The sequence below is a fragment of the Eucyclogobius newberryi genome, unplaced genomic scaffold (genome assembly GCF_026437365.1).
Source record: "Eucyclogobius newberryi isolate DKJ021-1_F unplaced genomic scaffold, fEucNew1.0.hap1 SCAF_19, whole genome shotgun sequence".
NCBI classification, from domain to species: Eukaryota; Metazoa; Chordata; class Actinopteri; order Gobiiformes; family Gobiidae; genus Eucyclogobius; species Eucyclogobius newberryi.
In genome coordinates this window covers 19,921,228-19,928,258 of record NW_027315823.1, presented here as the reverse complement: position 1 = coordinate 19,928,258, position 7,031 = coordinate 19,921,228, and the positions used below count along the sequence as shown (strand labels likewise).

At 44.4% G+C, this 7,031-nt stretch overlaps 1 protein-coding gene across 1 annotated transcript in view; it reads left to right on the top strand.

Annotated features, from left to right (window-relative positions):
• The first annotated feature begins 4,826 nt into the window (after positions 1 to 4,826).
• The window catches only part of dag1 (dystroglycan 1), a 38,269-nt gene continuing 36,064 nt past the window's right edge, over positions 4,827 to 7,031 (top strand). Inside the window, exon 1 of the mRNA XM_072452077.1 lies at positions 4,827 to 5,225. The gene's annotated coding sequence lies outside the window, so the exon portion shown is untranslated. The remainder of the gene's footprint in view (positions 5,226 to 7,031) is intronic.

Genomic DNA, 7,031 nt, shown 5'->3' with positions numbered 1-7,031 from the left:
TGAGTCCAGCAAGTTGTAGCTTATACTCCAAGGTTAATAAGAGGAAATTATAACAGTACAATTGGAACACCGCATCAGTACTTCGATTTGCTCAGTATGTAGCGGCCCGTTGACTCCACAGAGCCATAAAAAAGTGTGAGGACAGAAACACGTTGAAAACAGTGAATCTAATGTATCCTAGAGGAGCCATACAGTATAAAGCAGTGCAGGCGTAAGCACACTCCCCCCATCATTTAGAGTGCACATTAGGCTTTCTGCGCTTCTCTGCCCCATTTCTTTCTCGCAAGCACGGAGATGAAATATTAACAAGGAGGCCGGCACCCTAACCCACATACTGTACCCTGCACTGCCAATTTAACTGATGCTTTAATGGGCAGGGGACAGGAAAAACACTCTCGAAGATACAGTGATACTGGGAGTCATATTATCACAAACAAACAAGATCACTTCATCTTCACCGAGGATAAAGCCACAGTGTAGCAGAATCCAAGAGCGTGATGCAAAATCATAGTCACGTCACATATTCCGACAAGCCGTAAATACCTGTCACTCATCCTGTTTTTGTCTGAGCTTTCAAATTACAGTCGAGGCATTTCCACCACTACTGCACCATATGCCATTTAGTAACTACATTTTCCACATTATTACCCCTTCAAAAACACTTGTTCTCACTTCTCCCATGGGACAATTATGATATTTAAAATATAATAAGACCATGTTGGCCGTGGCTGCCCTGAAAGTTGCAAAGAGTTACAGAGAAAGTGTGAACAGTGATGAGAAGACAGAGAATGAATGCAGAGCAGAGGAGGTGGAGGAGGTGGAGGAGGAGGTGGAGGAGGTGGAGGAGGAGGTGGAGGAGGTGGAGGAGGAGGTGGAGGAGGTGGAGGAGGCGGCGGTGGGGACAAGCAAATCGGATTTGAAACCTAGCAAATCAGGAAGGGGAGAAGGGAGTTGTCACCTTTCATTAGATACAGTTACACAGACGGCCCGGGCTCACTCTCCTCCCTCCTCGCACTCATACTGGCAGAAGAAGCGTTACAGCTGGAGACTTTAGTCATTTCTTACCCTGCTTTTAACAGCGTGTGCATGTAAATGACTTTGCACATTTGCCATTGTGCATCATCCGGATGTGTGCAACATCCATGCCCTTCTCCACGTTTAAACAGCCCTTCTTTGTTCTGTCAAATCAATGGAATAGTGTCAAGTTATTTGGAACACCCTTTTCTCTGATTTTCGGCAATGTCTCAAGGTGAGTTCGTTTTTCTGTTCCAAGCATATTCCTGGGTCATTCAAGCAGCATTTATATTCAAGTTAAAATAGTCCCACCTTAATATAATTGTTTAAGTGATGAGATTAAACAAGGCCAATGTAGACTTTGCAAAGGGGACATAAGAGAAGACATGACTTCAGATTTATCCACAATTTAGTGTGTCATTACTTACAATACTTCAGCTCAATACAAGTACCAAACCATTCAACACTTTTTCAAACAAACTATAAATAAATAAAGCTCTACATTTCAGCGTTGGATATTTTCAACTTTTCTGTGTATGTTGTAACAATATCCTTCCTCCACCTTTTGTATTTGCTCTCCGGCGCGCACACGTTCTTGGTATTTGTCAGACTCAATATCAATGCTTCCTTTAAGGGCTTTAACCCCCTTTCCCTCCACTCCCCCACCTCAACTTTGCCATTGCCTCAACTCTCATTCACGCTTCTGTCACGTACATTCATGAAAATTGACACACCAGCCCCTTCAAGTAAAGCCTGACCTGTCTGAAGATGTTAGGAGCAGTGCACCACTGCATGCCTTTCTAACAATAAGACATTGGAGAGCTGCAGAGGAAGTCCATTATGGCGGCTATAAGTGTCAGAGAGACAGTGACCTCTTGTTAAATCTGAAAGACAGGATTCAAGTAGCATAGGCATTCAAAATGGGGTGAGTTGTATTACATTTATGTTTGAATGTGACAATATTCTGCAAAGACTTCACAGGGAAAGAGAGGATTGTGTGGCATGGGAACTGCAAATATCATTTTTGACAGCATTTCAATATAAAAAAGAACAATTGACAGCCATATAGCGTTCAATATGAAGCCCAGATACAAAACAATAATGTTATTAACCATTCATCACACAAACTTACAACCAACTTTAATTAGGTTGATTGAAGAAACATCAATACAGCAAGTTTCAGAAAGTACTGGCTATGGCTTGGAGTGGAATTACACATCTTTTTTGTTAATATAAAAATAAATTAAAACATGACCATGGATGGAATGTTAGCAGAGTGGCACTCTCACCTCACAGCAAGAAGGTTCTAGGTTTGACTGACCAGCGCCTCTCTGTGGGAACTTTGCATGTTTCTCCCCGTGGGTGGGTCTCCTCCGGGGCACTCCGGTTTCCCCCATCAACCCAAAACCATGCACAATGAATTAAATCTTTGCTCAGGTAGTTCTGACAAAGCCAAGCGCATGAGCAATAAAAAAAATCTGCTTAATAAGTTAAAATTAGATGTATGCTCAATGTCAAACTGTGAAACATTCTTGGAAAAAGCAGAAACATCTCCATAGAGAGACCAGAAAAGTTACATAGTGCACCATAACCTTTTTTTTATGTGAAAATGTTGATTATAAAGCTGGTGCACAGCTATTTGTCGGCAAAAATCTGCTCAGGCCTCTAAGTTATGAAAGAAGCTGCAACATAAACTCATCACAATTATAATTAGGATGTTAGAAATGTGTCAACAAAGTGAGGAATAATCTTGGACCTCTGTAAACAAATTAAAATCAACCGGTTCTGTTTCTCACGTTTTAAGACAGATAAAGCCCATTAAGTAATACACAATGTATACTGTATTTTCCGGACTACAAGTCGCACCTTTTTTCATAGTTTTGGCCGTGGTGCGACTTATACTTATATACTTATACTCCGGAGCGACTTATATGTGATATTATTTGTTATTTTCACACTTGAAACCTTATTTCATACTTCAGTGCAACTTATATATGTTTTTTCTTCTCTATTATGCATTTTTTGGCTGATGCGACTTATAGTCCGGAAAATACGGTACATTTTTATTTTAATCCCCAATCAAGGTAAGAGTTAAGGTAACACTTTATTGTCCTCGCATAAAGATATTTGTCCTCTGCATTTGACCCATGCACTCTTCTTTAACTGGTGTATTTGGTTATGTAGATAGAGGACGTTTTACATTTTAATTATTCATTCACACGTTACTTATCACGCTTTACATTCACCTCACTGATGGGGAGTAGATCATTCAAATAAATCGGTTCGAGTTCAGGGTGACTAATTAATCCGTTAAAATGGAAAAGAATACACCCCAATGCAGCGTGTTTACTTGTGAAGAACAGGTCAGCACTTTGCGTGGCAGCTCTGCCATTAACAGAGTGTGTTTGTGTGAGAGTGGATAAATAAGTGCACAATGAAGTACTCTGCCGGGCTCTTGGAAGAAGACAGCTATACAAATGCAATCCATTAAGCATTTACAATTACCCTCTTTCACACCGACGCTTTACCGTGGCCACGCTCCTTTGTGACACTTGTACTCACCTTGTGCTGCAGGGCCATCGGCAGCATTTGAGTACCCGACCTCTCCATTAACATCATTAATTAATTGATTTATTGTATTTCATGTTGTTTATTTATGCATCGCTATATTTGTATTCGCTAGAACGCACCAATTGCATCTAGTTATAACCAGCCTTCATTAATAATTAAGATTGTCCTAACTGTCTTTTAACGTTTTAATGCTAGCTTTCTTATAGGGTTATATTTTACATGTCCGTAACATCTCTTTATCAATCCGACCAAATATTATTCTACATCTGTCTCGTTCATATTCAGGTCAATAGTCAATGGTTCATGCTTGTTCTAATGTATCATGCATGGACTGCCCACACTGTCTCTCTGCACGCCGTGAGCCCCAGTGACAAAACCTGCTGCCTGATCATGGTCTGGATCTGTGCCATCGTCAGAAGTCTTTGGGACGAGGTGTGGAGTGAACACTGATTGATTTACTTTTGATTAGACCACATGCTCTTAGAGACAACAGCGAGGTCAAACCCACATGGAGTCAGAATCAGAGTCAAAATCAGAGTCAGAATCAGAATCAGAGTCAGAATCAGAATCAGTCAGTCAGAGTCAGAGTCAGAATCAGAAATCAGAGTCAGAGTCAGAATCAGAATCAGTCAGTCAGTCAGAATCAGAATCAGTCAGTCAGAGTCAGAATCAGAATCAGAATCAGAGTCAGAATCAGAATCAGTCAGTCAGAGTCAGAGTCAGAATCAGAAATCAGAGTCAGAGTCAGAATCAGAATCAGTCAGTCAGTCAGAATCAGAATCAGTCAGTCAGAGTCAGAATCAGAAATCAGAGTCAAAATCAGAATCTGAATCAGAATCAAAATCAAAATCAGTCAGAGTCAGAGTCAGAATCGGTTTATTGCCATTGTCAATGAACAGAATTACAAAAACATAGGAAGGTTGCCATACAAAACAATAAAAGTCACGTTGTTGTTATGAATGATCACATTAAACACGGCCTAAAAGTAAGACGGGGACACACATGTAGCGCTAGAAAACAACACAACTGCTACAAATGTCGTGAATGAAACGGGAGGGTCCGAGGGGGAAGAAGCGGGGGGCTGGCTGCGTTACTTTGGGGGGGCTGGCTGCGTTACTTTGCTGGCCGCGTTACTTCGGGGGGTGGAGTGATCCAGGCTCTGGCGGAGCGACCCCTCCTATTCCTCTCTTTCCACTCCTCCGGGTGGAGATCCATCCTCCGGGCTCCGTGGCGGACATTTGAGAAGCGGACAGCCGGAGTGTACGGACGTGTGCTTTGTGTCGGTAGGAGTCTGACGGAAGAACCTTTCAAAGCGACTTACCGCGCGGCTGGAAGTGGCGTCTCCGCTGTCCCGCCGTCCCGCCGTCCCGCTCCCACACGCCGCTATGTGGACTCGAGTGGCCCCGGGAATGCCGCTGTGACCACTCGCCCGCTAACTTTGGAGCGGCGGAAGACAGCGTGTCGCCAGCCGAGGGGCGAACACGGGAGATTTGACACCGCGCACGGTCTATATTTGTCCGCCGCGCGAAGGGGGGAACGAGAATCTCCCCGCTGTCGCCGCCACTTTCCCGTTACGCGTGAGGAGGATTTGCGCCTGACCCGTGTAAAGGATTTAACCGACAACCAGGAGAGATTGAACGGTCAGTATTTGCGCTTCGGCGTGATCCTTATGTTGTTATTGTGTGGCGTGTGCGTGGAACGTGCTTTACTTTATACGGACTGTCCACGCCAGGCGGGAGCACCGGTTGTTTCCCCGCACACTAGCGCGGGCAGAGGGAGCTGGACGGCCCGGTGCATCCGGGTTTGTCTTGCGGGGCTTCGGTGAGCAATGCCGCCGCTGTGATTTGCAGTAGCAGCGGTGGAAAAAGCAGCAGCAGCCGCCGCGTCGAGGGTATTTTTAGGCTCTGTGTTATTAGCTGGCGACTTGTCCCCGCCACAGCTCCTCTCAGGACCGTGTCCGGCTGTATCCGGAGCTAACGGGAGCATTAGGAGCGTGTGTTGTCCCCCTCGCGTGCTCTTGTCCCCCTCGCGTGCTCTTGTCCCCCTCGCGTGCTCTTGTCCCCCTCGCGGTGCCAAACAGGCCAAGCCGCTCACAAGGCTCATTCCTCTGGCTTCTGAACGGAACAGGTGCGTTTTAAAGCCAAGCCAGGACAGGCTGGGCTCCAGGACGCCTCACCACGTCCCCTGTAATAACCCGCTTACAGAAGACATTTCGTGGCTCCAAGGACTATTTTAAGCATCAAGTGGAGGGACATTTCCTACTGCTGTTGGAACTGTTTAAAATGTGCACATAATAACATTGTGGACTGACTGTATTTGCCCACATTACTGCTCAGTCTCTGGAATCAGTTTAGCTACTTTTGCTTTTCTTTTCATTGAACACAACTTTAATTCCATGCACCCCGAGAAGCTGTGACCCACTACATCACTTTCTCTTCTGCCTTGTGTGTGGGAGATTGGAACAGGCAGCTTAAATAAGGTTAACCTCTTTAGAGGTGAAGAGCGTACCAGAGATGTTTTTGCCCAGCTCCTCTTGATTCCTCTCACGTCCGCTTTGCCATGGAGACGTTTGACAGCCTGCCGCGGTCTGGGCATGTCTCCTTTGACCAAGGGACAAGACAAAAATTAGAAATTGATGAGTGAGAGGGAGATGAGAGAAAATGATGTTCTCCGATCGAGGGTGAATGGCTTTACTGAGTGTCAACTATTTTAGTAACAGGCTTGCTCTTAAGAAGATTTTCAAACAAAGTTGGTTGCTTTATGTGCCGTTGCACATATAATTCTGTTTGCTTTTTGAGACCCTGATTTGCTTTATCCAAACTATAACAAATCCTTTTATGTTTAAGCGCGCTCCTTTTTGTGCAATATTGAAAGTTACAAGTCATTTGAGGTTCTCTTATCTATTCAGTCAATGTCCAACTATTTCCTGCAAAAGGCTCGTGTGGCCTACCTGCAGGCTTTCATGAAAACACGGGTTGTAAACTTGCCAGGCTTTTCCAGTTACATTCTTTATCTTTTTATCAATTGTATATGTATTGTCTCAACATGCTCAGCTGCGGTCTCCCATGTAGCTCAAATAAATTAAGGACTCAGCTGTTAAGTAGGCTTAATGGTGGTTTTTGAATGCTCCCATGGGTGCCATTATTCTCTGTCTGCAGCCGATTAGAGGAGGCTTAGAGGGCCATCCATTTCCATGGGACCTCCAGTGGATTCACACCAATACCATCTCCGCACTCCATAGTGACTCCATTCTTTTCTATTGAACTCCACTCTGTACTGTCATCACTGATGTAAATGCAGGCATCCTGCAGCTGACCACACTGACTTTGAGTTTGTTATGTGTGTGGCCTCATGTCGATAGTGTGCTTTGTAAATGCTGTCTTTAATTCCCTGCACAGAACATGGTTTGGTGCTCTGGGAGCTTCACAAACATTTGCCTGTTTGCT